A 14,627-nucleotide genomic window follows, 5' to 3' on the forward strand; every position below is an offset into this window, starting at 1 on the left:
AATATTTCACGTTTCTAGATTGCCAAATTTAAGCTTTGCATTGCATCAACGTCAAGTTCCTGACATCAGTACATTTAAACAAACTCACAAAAGGTTCCGTTTTATTATTACATTATAAAATCAAAAAATGCCTGCCGCGGTAGTATAGTTTACAAATTCTATTAAAGTTATGAGTATGCTTCGAAACTAAGTGCAAGAATTATGAATATGACTAAGTTATGCAGGCACACATTCGGTCAGAATCTTTAAAACAGAATGAAACCAATGCACCGACGGCTTTATATCTAAAGGCAGATGGCGTAACTAAATAATTTTAAAGTTACTTCTCTATGAACTTTATCACTCCAATTATGTCGGGTCGAAAGACCTCACGTTTCCCCTAATCCGTCTCTGTTGAGACAGCCATTCTTAATTTGAGCTGCGTCGCTCTCACTGGGAGACGTTTATCATACGACGTTCGTATTAAGTAATAAAACATTCATCGTACCGGCATTCTATGTGTCACGTGACTTGAGTTTTTATATTTCCAGCAGTTTATATCGTCCTCAGCGTGTTTTAGTAGTAGTGTCACGTGACGAACTATGAGTACTGACTCTTGAGTGTTTTAATATAAAAAAGAAAGAATGTTATTAGTATAATATAAGAAATTTTAGTTTTCATGGAATGTTGATAAAGTTAAGGAATAGCTTATTTGATCGTAAGCGATATGGCCGCTCATAATTTAACAGTACGCGAATTTTAAATGGCAGAAATAAACCATGACTTTTCTTTGTTATAACATATTAAATGTGTAATGTAATAAGTGTATTGAGGTTCAATAGAGTGTTGACTGATGAGAAATGATTAATCCTCGGCAGTCGCCACAATTTTCCCGGCTGTTGGAACCGAATATACACAGGCTGATTCCGGAAGGCGACACTTACGTACACGTACCACTATGGCGGGTTTTAACACCTTGTGTGCGGTGGTCGGTATCCGGGTGGATGAAAAATATATCCTACGACTAGCAAAATTTATGTAGACTAAGGCTACGTCGAGTAAATGTTCATTTTTTGTGCACAATACATTATTTTTCCTTACCTTTGACCTTTTTATCTCTTACTAGACAATTTGAATACTGGCGCTACCTTTGTCCCCATCTGACAATAAAAGAATAAAAGAAAAGTAAGCGCCGGTGTTATCTACAATACACAGCTCGAAAGTAAGTGTTATTGTCGCAATATCATGTTTTGTGAGTTCACAAATGCTTTTCGACGGGTCGGATCATAATGTTGGAAGTTTTTGTTGAATTACGAGATTTTTTTTATTAACTAAGAAGAGAAATGAACTGATATGTCTATGGTGTGACGCAGAAATTGCTGGAAATATTTCTATGTCTGTCTCGGTGGCGTAGTTGAAAAACAGTATGCCTGCAGCGCTGAGGTCACGAGTGCAATCCCTGGGTCGGGCAAAGCGATATTGGGTTTGTCTACTCAGTATGGGCACGGAGTATGGAATTTGTGCCCGATATAGCGATAGGCTCGCCTCTTATCACAACACGGGGCGGAAAACACATCGTGGAAAATAGGTGCACTAGTCGCACCTCTGCCTAGCCCTTCTAAAAATATATAATATACCTATGTATATGTTAATGTATTGTAAATTGTGTAATAAATTATTAATGTATTGTAAAAGATTTTCACGCGGGCGAAATAACGAAAAATAATAAATTTTAGTCACCTTATTGTAAAAACAAAGTTATATAAAATTAATTATCACTTTTCGCTCAAACAAACTAATTTTAAAGTTTTATAATCATCGAATGATAAACTTGATCACGAAAAATACAACATTCTTTAGAGTTCGACGAAATTTAAAACTTTTTGTAACTTAATAGAACTCGTTTCGATTTGATGCGCAGCGTAAATTGGAACGTCTAATAGAGTATACATTTTAATTTAAAAAGTTACTATCTAAATGTACTGCAGAATTAAGTATACGAATTTACTATTTATGCTGAAATTGAATTAAATTTTTAAAGTAATATTTTTAGAATATTATATTTTTACAGTAATTTCCAACGAATATTTTTATGTTAATTACTAAACTTAATTTTAAGTCTCTGTCAACTTATTAACTGTTGGTTAAAGAAAATTTTAAAGTAATTGAAATATTCATAGTAATTGTATGAAAACTAGAATATTGAGAATCACTGTCATTTTGTGTCAACTCTTTTTTACTAACAAAAAAAAAACTAATTGAAAAGGCCTGTGCTGAGCCTAAAGTTGTCAAATAATGATAGACAAATCATTCCTCTTTGTACAAGGCTCAGTATTTTATTCGATTATTATTTAGGCCCTTTGAGAACTCCTTTGAGGAAACAATTATTGTCACGATAAACTCTCAAACATAAAAAAGATTTGATTTTCTATTGAAAACAGGACGGTTGGAAGCACCGCAGACATCGTATTTTATAAAAACTTTCCTAATCTAATTATATGAGTCTTTATATTTTTATATCTGTTTTTCCCTCTGCTAGGTTCTTTAAACAACTGCCAAGGATTTTTTGTATAGAATAAAAACTTTTATACTTTTGTTAATTAAAATAAAGGCAATATTTGTAATATTTTTATTTAATTATTTGAGATATATTCTCCACATCCCTCAGGCAGATTAGCATTTTTGCTTTATTACGGACTCTGTTCCCTGATTTTACATACATAACCTATTATACATAATCCATCTCAATAATACATATTGTAGACTTACACGATTAGTTTGTTATATAATGTTTTGTCTTGCGCATTCATGTGATATTATACTCCAGAGGAAGCGAGACAAAAGATTGTTTATTTAAAAGAGACATGTGTACAGTAGATAGTATTGTCTATTTTTATGGATTTACATCTAGATGGGAATCGACATTTTTTACCGAAACTCCAGTTTAGGCGTTTTCATCCCTTACTTTTAAAAGCGAGTAAAATAATTACTGAAAAAGGGCTGAGTCATCTATGATTAAGAGGTGAAAAAAAAAATACTCAAACCTGTGGAATATATGTAGAAACATCTAGAAATACGCAAATCTAATCGACAGAAATATTGAATTTATTATCTTCACTTGTTGCCTTATATTGAATTTGTACACAACACATTTTATTCCGAAGGCAAATAGTTCGTAACAAAAACAATTATAGCATTCGCTAATCGCGTGCGCAGAAACTCTTAATGGTAAATTGCAAATAGGAGCGATCTACGTAATTACTAACCATTACGTTGACTAATGCATCAGAACTATTCAGATATTAAGCGGCGTTTTTGTTTTTACTTGAGTCTACATAGATAATTAATATAGGTGTAGGGATCGGACTGATGCTCACGTTGGGATATTTACACGAAAAAAATACTTAATCTAATACTATCTAACTATAATAAAATGAATCTTCAGGTTAACCTATACTAGGTATTATTCGCTTCTTTACTCGTGTGGAAAACCTTTTCTGCTACAAAAGTTTTTTTAAAGAACTTTTAGAACTGCGCGGCATCTATTCAAAAATATAAAATTTCCATTATTTCCTAGGGGAACAATTAGCAAGATAAAAGTAGCCTATGTGTTAACTTAAGAAATGATCTACCCGTGTGCCAAATTGCATCCAAATCCGTTCATTTATTTCACCGTTTACTTCTTACAAACATATAAACATCCGGACATTTTTATAAACTGTAGCTCTTATAACATTAGTAATAAGTAAGATTTATAGTTTTGCATCCATGATAATTTCAATCTCCCATTCTAATTACTCGTTCTCTGGCACACGTAATTATTTGTACTACTAAAGTGAAAACCCATTTTATAAAACAAAGTCCCCAAAAGTTGCCTGTCTGTATGTGATCGATTTTCTCAAAATCTACAGAACGGATTTTTGTACGATTTTTACCGAAAGATAGTGCAATTTTTGAAGAAGGTTTAGGTTAATAGTACATTTCGGTTGAAGAGGACTATTGTTGAAGAGGTCGTGTAGTTTTGTTGTGTTGTGGTCAAAAAACTTTGTGACACCTTGATTACCACGCGGGCGAAGCCGAGGGTACAACTAGTAAAAATAAATAAATATCCAAAACGATGCAAACCAAATGGCCCTTTTGCGTAGAGCTTATATTGTGGTGCAAAACTCGTAGGGTAACTAAATTCGTTTCATTTCGTATTCGCCGCGTCAAAGTTCTCTTGATCCGAGCGATCAGGCTGGCTTGTTTGGAATTACGGTATAATCCCACAATGATGTAGAAACTTCTGCGAATATACTGTGATCAAGAATTCTTGTCTACCTTCATAAAGCTATCTTCGATAGTTTAAAAACCCGAAGACATGTGAATATCATATCTATATAGTATAAACGCGAACGTAAATCTGTCTATGATTATAAAGCTGAACCACTAAACCGATTTTGATGAAATTTGATACGGTGATACTTTTAGATCCTCGGAAGCTCATAAAATTCTTTATTACGCAGGTTATCACGCAGGCGACGCCGCAAGCAAAACTACTGCATTATAATTATACACTATGAAACTACAGTCACGAAAAAATGTTAGGGAACTTATTTCGTCAATTTTTGTTATGCTAGGGGCACGAGAATCTCAAAAAATACCTTACATGCGTTGCCAGTCTTTAAGAATATTCTTAGAAAATGTTTAGTAAGTTCGGCTCACCACACGAAATGTAACAACAAACTTTAGAACAGTTTTCTGTGGTACTACCCCGGTCGAGCCGGTGTATTCATAGACAAATATATTTATAACGTATGTCTATCTTTTTGGATAATTTTGTAGCACGTGCTGGCAGAAATTAACTGGAAATATGTGAAACAACACTTGATTCTAATTTTATAACATTTTATAGAACAAAATGGAGAAGGATAAATAAAGAAACGTTATGTTTTTACTTTATAAAAATTCAAAATTAAAATTTTAATGAACTACAAGCAATTAAAAACCTTTTTAGCATTTAACTATGAAACTTAGTCTGAAAACCTGACTAAGAAAATCTAGAAAAAATTGTATTAATTAGACTCTAAATGGAACAATGCTTTGCATGTTTTAAAAATAATTAGAAATCTTAGGTTTAATAGGTACAAAGCATTTTAACATGCATAAAATCAAAATTACCTTTTCTGCGAACTAGAGATATCAACCACTTTCTTTTCTTATTTTTCTTAGATTCAAGAAATGTACGGACAGTTTCTAAAAAAATCGACCTAAAGACTATTTATATTACAATGTCTCCAGAATTAACAGAGGCTCAAAATGATCTTCCTAACACCCTGTTTTTTTCCTTGTAATCAATAAAAGAGTGACACGGCCTGATCTGGGTGATAAATTACTTCCGAATGAACCAATCGCACGTTCTAAAAAAGAGGCAACGGAAACCATTTCTTAATTCTTTACAAATCTCTTATTTTATGCACAACTGGGATTTTAGGAGCCTCCATTAGGATTTGAAGCGAAATTAACTGCTTGCTAATGGCTACTAACCGAAACGGCCGGATTAAGGACCCCAAGTGGTTCATAGTTAATTAGTTACAATGTTCACAAATATAGATTTTCCCGTTTCTTGGAAATATGGTTTTACTATTTTAGGGTTTGGACTAAATATACTATTATATAAATATGTAACTATCCGTGTAAAAAGCGGCGGTAGTCTAGTTGGTTGTGGAACGGACTGCCGAGACGAATGTCCAAATCCCTAGGTTCAAATCCCAAGGGCACACACCTCTGACTTTTCTAAAATTATGTGTGCATTCTTTGTGAATCATCGCTTGCTTTAACGGTGAAGGGAAACATCGTGAAAACATGGAAACCTGCATACATGAGAAGTTCTCTGTAGGAATTTCGAGCGTGTGTGAAGTCTACCAATCCGCACTAGGCCAGCGTGGTCGACTAAGGCCTATTCCCTCTCAGTAGTAGAGGAGGCCCGTGCCCGTGCGACAGTATATAATACAGGGCTGATATTATTTACTATACGTAGCTGTTGCGAAGGGTCCATATAACCCGATTCCTGTCGGCTTCCCTTTTGTAATTAATGTTATATCTAATTATCATTAGATTCCAGATCTCATTTATGCATATTATTAGTACCTATAAATTGTATCGGATTCCCTTTCAGTAAATTTCTCACTTCGGCACTGATACGTAGACAATGGACATGCAGCACACTGTTCCTAATGATGATGATTTTAGGATTAAGTATGTTTATAAGTTAATATTTTTCATATGCTTGTTTATTTAATATCGCATCTGAAAAATCTTTCTTATGTATATTTAAATCATAATATCTAATACAAGGTATGAAAATATGAAATTACTATTCAAAATAAATGTTAATTATAACTATGACATTATGGGATCGAGCTTTGTATGTATGAAAAGAATAAGTCGCTCCAACGAAAATAAATTGAAAAAAGGTTTTGCGTAAAAAAAAAACCTCTGAGCAAGGTAGGTTAATTGTAGGCAGAGCCACGGATTAATGTTAGTGCAATTTACATTTTTTACCTTGCTATCTGGTACAATAAAATTAAAATTAAACTATTTACGGATTGTATTGCGGTTATCTATATTATTATTTTCTCCCAACGTTTCGAAGACTGCAGCCCTCATGGTCACGTGGCGGACTGAGGTGATAGTCATCCGCAAGTAAAAGTAAAGATATTGTATTATCTACCTATATTTTACAATTATACAATTTTTTTTTGCTGTTGACAGTCCGATTAATGTCTAACACTCGCGTAAACATAAGAAATCCTTATGGTAGAATAAAATAAACTATATAAGAATTGGCGCAGTAAGCGTAACTCTTTCGCGACCCAAAAAGCAAACAATGATAAAAGAACTGCCTTTTGTAAAGAAAATACCATGAACCCGATGCTAATACATCTTCGAGCAAAGGGGAACGAACTGAACAAACCATTAAGAAAGTACATTTCATATTTGGATTATTACCAAATAGATTTGAAGATATATGGCATACATCCAATTCGTAAAATGATTAAAAAGTAGGTTATAACTCTCGTGTGCGAGATTCTGGGATATGTCATCGCTTTGGCCATATCTGCTGCTAGACTACATGCAAGCAGTTTTATGCTTGTTTAAATCCTCCCCCGAACAAATGGCCTTACGCAATCTTTCCATATTTTTTTATTTATTAGGTTTTCAAGGAGATTTAACACTATGATTAAAATAATGTACGGCGCAATAGTTATGACGCGAACATGCAAATTCACGAATAATTAATTTTAAAAATAAATTTTGGGTATTTTTAAACTACCAAATTATTTCATAAAATAATTTGGTAATTAATTAATTAATTGGTATTAAATAAATTGACTATTCGCTTTCAAAATAAAACGATGTGTACTTTAGGAGGAGATACACGGAATCAACAATTCTAGTGGCATATTTATTGTGATATAAATTACACAATATCCACACTATAAAAAATTTCAAGCTATCAAAGTAAAAATAACATATTGTAGAAATATGGTGTTTAATTTTTTACTATATGTTTTTAAAATTTTTAGTACATAATTCTAAAAATATGATTAGCTCGCTGTTTTGCTGGGGGCAGGATAACATTATATTTTATGTCAGGATAAGAGATTAAAACGATACACTGTGATGTCTAGTCCATTTTATTCCAAAATTATTCGCGACAAATTTAAAAATACAAATAAACATTAACAAAAAAAATGCTCCGCCGTGACAGTGAGTACACTGCCGTGACCAGGATTCGAACCTGGGTTACTACGGCCACAACGTAGGGTCCTAACCACTAGACGATCACGGCTGTCGGAGCTATGTGAGAGCTGGCGAATCGTACCGCCGCATTGCGACGTTGCTTTTAATTTTTATTTTACGAAGTGTATTACGTGAACAACCTGCGTGGTTCAGTAAATAGCTCCGGGCGTTGTAAACAGTAATTGCAAAACGGTTCCACAGAGGAAAATACATTTTTTAATGTGGTTGATCGAGATTCGTATTTTCTTTAAGCAGAGATCATTGACCAGGTACAATTTTAATTAATGTAAATAACTATAAGAAAATTAATTTTTAAAAATTATAATTTAAAGCGACATATCGTTACTCCATTTCTTCTTTAGTCTTTTTCGACTTTCCCGGTGTAGACCTCCTTTATTTATTACTTTGAATGACGAGACGAGCTTGCCGTTCACCTGATGGCAGTAGAAACATCATCCAACACCTTGAATTACAAACTATTGTTTGGTATGCCACTGCGCTGGCCGTCCTGAGACATGAAATGTTAAGTCTTATTACGTCCAATAGTTACACTGGCTACAATGTCCTTTAAATCGGAACACAACAGTGACTACACACCACTGATTAGCGGCAGAAACAGACATTGCGGTAGTACCTATCCAGCTGGATTCTCACATATGAGAGACCTACCACCAGTAAGTATGGTGCTTGGTGGCAAAAAAATAAATACAAAAAATGCGTACGTTTTGGCGCGTGATTCATAACTCGGCTGTATTTTAACCATTAATAAAACAATTAATCAACGAATAAAAAATGGCGATCAACAAAAAGTCGTTTGTAACGGAGCTCAGTGACAAACCAAATTCGATGCATCGCGTACAATTTTATTGTTCGCAATCTGAATCGAAAGGTAGTCATCCGCTTGTATGACGTAAAATACTTTGTAAAGTCCGACTGAAGTCGATTGACCAGATAGTATTTTATAGCATAAACCGGCAGCCGAGCTGGTGGGCCACCTCCACTTAATCTGCACCACCAATTATACATATAAAGAATGACGCTTTTTTTTTTCTTTTCAGGGGTAAGTACAGGTGGAACATGCCCACATTTCGCCCGCTGTATTAGTTCAGTTGTTATAGCAGCCTTGTTACCAATAATCGACCAATTTGCTCGACCTGAGATTAAAATCGGAGACCTGGCACACCTGATAGTCATATTGCACATACAGTGCAACTATGTAAACGTTGTCCAATAGTAACGAAGGGTCCATATAACCGGATTACTACCGGCTTCCCTTTATGTAGAATCGAATTATCATTAGAACGATTTGCAGACCATATTTATGCATATTACTTATATGTTGTATCGGGTTCCTAGGAACATTTCATGTTCGCCGCTGCCGTCCAGTCATGTTATACTATTATAATTCTTTTCTAATGTCTTAAAATATATTTGAGAAAGATATGTTTTAATGATAGTGTTGTAAAATAGCTGCGACATAACGCAATAGTCATTTGATATCATAATCAAATCTGTCAAAGAACACCGATTCCTAGCTAGGATAATTCACTATCCTATTGAAATTAAATAACATCTGATTTCAATAAAGAGAATGGTTAGAAGCTTCGACAACCCTGGGATCATTTTTTACATTTAATTAAATCGGAACCCTTAAAACCGACTTCCAGCCTTCAAGACACCGTGAGCTCATTCTGCGTAGCTCGAACCGTCAACCGATATTGGAACTTTGACTTTTTGGGATGACCAACACTCAGTCCTCCACGTGACCATGAAGCCTGAAAATCCTCAAAACGTTCTCGACGTTTCTCCACGTTTCGAGAAAATTATACTATACAAAACCGCTGTAAAACCCGAAAAATTGTTTTATTTCGATCATAATATACATAAATCTTTGATAGACCGTAATATAAATACTTTGTCTCGAATTATTGCCTACGTTCGTAGATAACGTCAAAGGATATACGGGCGTAGCCTTGGGCGTAGTACTATAGAGCTACGTCTCTACGCCTCTACATACTGTGCCAATAGCTGCACCTGACAGCCCAGTCGTCCGTATACTGATAAGTTCCAGCTCCAAGTCGTGCCAATAATTATTAAATTTATAATCATAATTTTATAAAGGCTCAGTTTGTAAAGTGAGTTCAATTGAATCGATTATTAAAATTATTTCTCGATAAAAATTTACAATGTTTTCGAGTAACAGACATATAGCTCGCAGTACTGACGGCAGATGGGGCAAAAAAGTTCTCGAGTGGAGACCACGTACCGACAAGTGCAGCGTTGGACGTTTACCCGCAAGGTGGACAGATGACTTGATAAAGGTCGCAGGAACACGTTGGATGCAGGCAGCTATCGACAGGTCCGTCTGGAAATTTTTAGGGGAGGCTTATCTTCAGCTATGAACTTTATGTGGCTGATGATTATGATGAAAATAGAGGCGATTTATTTTGGTTTGATTATTATTTTCCAGAAAAACACATGACATACAACTTCGTAATAAAGTCTTTATCAAATATAAATATTTTACACAGCACTATTATTAAGAATACAATAATATTATACGAGACGAAGGGTCTACATAACCCGATTCCTGCCGACTTCCCTTTCGTAATTTATCTAAAACCTTACTTTCATTAGAACGAATTGCATTTACGTTTATTAGAACCTATATATTGTATCGGTTTACCTTTTGGAAACCTTTACCGTTCGCCATTATATTATACTTTAAAACGTAACATATTGTCTCCATACCTCTAAAAGTGTATGAGTAAGGAAATAATAATGTCTTCCTCCACACTCTTTATTTCTTCTTCACACTGTGGCTTAAACCATAGTAGTCTTCATGCATCGAAATACTTATGAACTTTCAAGTACACAAGCTCCTCAAGAATGTTTTCAAGCTTTTCTATAGTTACAAAAAGAACTATTCTATTGTACCCGATCTTTTGTTACCCGTCGAGTGTTGAACAAAGCTCTGGACACTCGACTTAAGCCTCTAGAGTTGAGTTCTTTAAGTCTAGAAATACTTAATGCTCTGTGTCAAGTGTCTATTGCGCCTAAAGTGTGAGAGCAAAATGCTATTAAGAATGGCACCTTTATGGAAATAGTGATAGAGGTCAAGGTCGCTGCTTTTTTGAAAGGTCAGAATATTAAAAAGGCACACCGCCTGGCCAGGAATATTCGTGTCGCGTCAATCGAGATTTCGTCTGGATGTCACTTCATTTCTATCAGATCCATTAGAGTACATTTTTCCGTAAAAAATATATAACCATAAGATAAAAACAAAACATGGTTTACCTACATTATGTATTATTAATTATAATAGTGATATGGTCGAGTTATGTATGGTTTATGAGCCAGATGATTCTGATTTTTGATTGAATATCGATGATTTGTTATTTTACATAATTGATTTCATTCTTAACTTAAGAATAAAGCCATCGTTCGGCACGTTTTTTTTCTGAGGTTTCCTAGTTATAAAACCTTTCTTATAGCTCACCTTCATAATTACCATCAACTGTTAATTATAATTTGTCACTATTAATATTCGTACCATTACGTCGACATGTGAAGCCGCTGTAAATAAATCAGAATACACTCATCTTAAACTTAACTCTTAATACATTACACTGTAGCCTCAATTTCCATTACATTAAGAGAACTGAGGCATAATCTACCGCACTGACCCTTTGCGGTATGGAAATTAGGACATCTTAAGTCGGAATAATGGTCAGATTAACCCTCTATATTCGTCCCTTTAAGATTAAAGACCATTTTCTCATAAAATATATTGCTTGGTTAATAAAAGCCGTAGTAAATAGAAAAAAAAGTATTTAGAATATATTGTAAAGCTGTTTTAAAATCTACAATCGACTTCTAAAGAGCCTTACAGACTTATATACTCATGAGACTCATGAACTTTATAATACAACTCATTATAAAGTAGAAGTTGCCACTCAAATCCATTCTCTATGGACTTTTCTCGAATAAATGTTTTTAAAGAGAATTATAAAAGCAAATACGAAAGTAACAATCTGTTATGCCACAATGTTGAGATAAAAAATGTTTGAACAACTCGTGCAAAGGGACCCTTATTTACCCAAACTTCGGCGTTACGTATGTCTGTGTGTGGTGACGACATTTTGCCACAAGTCTGATAAGCGGCTTTAGGATTATATGAATTACAAAATAGACTGAGTAAAACTCACTGTATAATGAATATTTAAATTTAATAACAAGGTGTACGAGGTTTTTATTATGAAAAATTATGTATAAGACAGTTTGTACCTCTAATTTTTATAAAATTCGAATACATATATATTTTTATGTTTACTTTTTTAATTAATTTTATTAGCATAGCCAGCATTAATTATTATTATTAAAAAAGTTTATATACATGAAGGTGATAGTTTCCTGCAGAAAAGTCATATACCACACCCTCTGTGGTTAATAAGAAATTCCATAAGAAATGTATAAGTACCGTTTTTTGATGTTTCTTTTGTCATATATTTTTTAAAATATTTAAGTAGGTATTAGAAAGATCTAATCAATTTATCTCTGCGCATAATACATATCCCTCATATTTTTTCTTAATTTGACATTAATGAAATTCTACGACGTCTGCAGGACTCCATTTGGAGCGACGCCAACCTGCAAAATTCTTAAAACTATGCCAAAATGAATCCCGTCTGGTTACTAGAAGAATCCATTATGTTCCATACATTATATGAATCAGACTTGAGTACTGTCTAGAGCTTCTTACAAAGAGTGTCAGCGAAACACGTATTTTCTGAATCTCAAAACACAATATATTGTTTAAGAATCTAACCAACCTTATTCATACTAAGTACACTAAGGAAAAAAATAAAACAGTCTTCAAAATTGTATATACATTAAGAAAAGGTACCTCCGCGCTGTGTTTACGGCTGATAAAGTTATTTGACCCCCGCAAAAAACGCTGTTTTTCTTCACAGTTCCCGTCTAATTTACATATTTTGTTACGTGCGAAAACATTTGCAGGAGAATGTTTATGGAAACGTTTTACATTAAAGTCGAATGGACTAAGGACTCGTGCACTCTAAGCTTGCAGCCGAAATTTAACGCTATGTGACATAAAATAATGTTTAAATTACTTTATGAAGCTTCCTTACGAAATCGGCAACCATATTGAAGAATGAACTTAAGGCGATACCTCAAGGTCCATTTTCATACATTTTGTTTCACCTTTAATCTGGGTAACTAAACAAGTATTGGCAAGTAAAGAATTTAAATTCAAGTCTAGTTAGTGATTTGTTCTCGCAGTTGAAAGAAAAACGTAAAAATAATTAATAATTATGGATATTTCGGCCTTTAAAATTTCGTCATATTAAATTTAACACTAACTAGACGTGAATTTAAATTCTTTACTTGCCAATACTTGTTTAGTTACCCAGATTAAAGGTGAAACAAAATGTATGAAAATGGACCTTGAGGTATCGCCTTAATGACGTTTTATGAAAAACTAATTGAAGAAACAATTGGTCTTCTGCTACGGACGTTAGCTCCAAGAACACATTTGAAATTAGAACAAGATGTAATTTATAATACCCGTTAGGCCAAACTTTTTTTGGGGATCATTTACATACAACAAAGTATAATAATATTGTTAAGTCGAGCAATGGAACGTAATTTATGATGGAAATTAATATATATCCATTTAAGCTTCGTTCGGTCCAGTCTAGAGTGAATTCAACTGCCTTCGAATGTTCTTAACGATGTTCAGACTAAGACAAAGATAATGTCGTTTCAAGTTATGCAATTTGACTGGTTAAAGGGATAATTTTAAATCTTATTGTTTTTCTGGGGATTGAAATAAAATAATATATTTGAACCTGTAAAATGTAATACATTATTTAAATTCCATCAATATTAATTCTTATGAGTTCAGAAAGTAGTTCTCACCAAAGCAGAACGGGCACGAAACTCTTATTTTGCTCTTTTGAAAATAAGTCTAAGCTATGAGTTACGTACCTACATAATACAGAAAAAAATACTGTTTTTTTTATAATTGTTTAGAACACTTCATGTGCTCGCAAAAATTAATTTTAAATTTCCATACTAGTACACAATTTTTATTCCTATGACTCATTTTATACCTTATATTGTTTGTAGCGGAAATCTTAGGAGAGCCAATGTTTATGTACTATCTATATTTGATAATTTCTGAGAAAGACAGAAAGATGTTTAGTGGATGCCTTATCGTAGTTTTAGTGACTTGGTATCAGTTTAAATTGAAACTAAATCCGGAACGGTTAGTAAACCTTGTGCAATTCGCAAGCAAAGTCTATCCCAGCTAAAACAATAAAAGTAATTCCTATTAGTAACAAAGCCATAGATAATCGAGCATATCACAATGTAACACATCGAATTCCATAATTCTATCCGTTTCATTCCCTCCATTTAAATAAAGAAACTCTTACTTGCCCGGTGTGAATCGACCCTTACGTCAATTGTGAAGAAAAATGCAAGCCATTTGCTCGATGTTTGCACTCGCTCTTACTTTCCTGGCACATTTCTAAGACGTAGTGAATTGCGTCTGGATGAGTGAATTATGTTCTTTTTTTAAATTTCTTTCGTTCCATATTTAAAATGCGCTCGGTTACGAATAAAATGTTTCTCAGTATTCTTGAGATTTTCAATTGGCAAGCGACGTTTTGCAAATGACTGAATGTAATTAAACGCTGCGAGTTTTATATAAGTATTTTTTGTGAATTATCGCTTGCTTTAACATTGAAAGAAAACATCGAGAGGAACCATGCATAGCTGAGTTCTCTATAGAAATTTTAAGGATGTGTGAAGTCTAACAATCAGCACTAGACCAGCGT

General features: G+C 33.8%; 1 protein-coding gene and 1 non-coding gene across 2 annotated transcripts in view; both read right to left on the reverse strand.

Moving 5' to 3' along the window:
- The window catches only part of LOC115446600 (galanin receptor type 3), an 86,044-nt gene that overhangs the window by 26,580 nt on the left and 44,837 nt on the right, over positions 1-14,627 (reverse strand). The gene's annotated exons all lie outside the window — the stretch shown is intronic.
- On the reverse strand, positions 7,742-7,813 carry Trnah-gug. Its single transcript has one exon. It is a non-coding gene; the product is annotated as a tRNA-His (tRNA).

The sequence above is a fragment of the Manduca sexta genome, chromosome 25 (genome assembly GCF_014839805.1).
Source record: "Manduca sexta isolate Smith_Timp_Sample1 chromosome 25, JHU_Msex_v1.0, whole genome shotgun sequence".
Lineage (NCBI taxonomy): Eukaryota > Metazoa > Arthropoda > Insecta > Lepidoptera > Sphingidae > Manduca > Manduca sexta.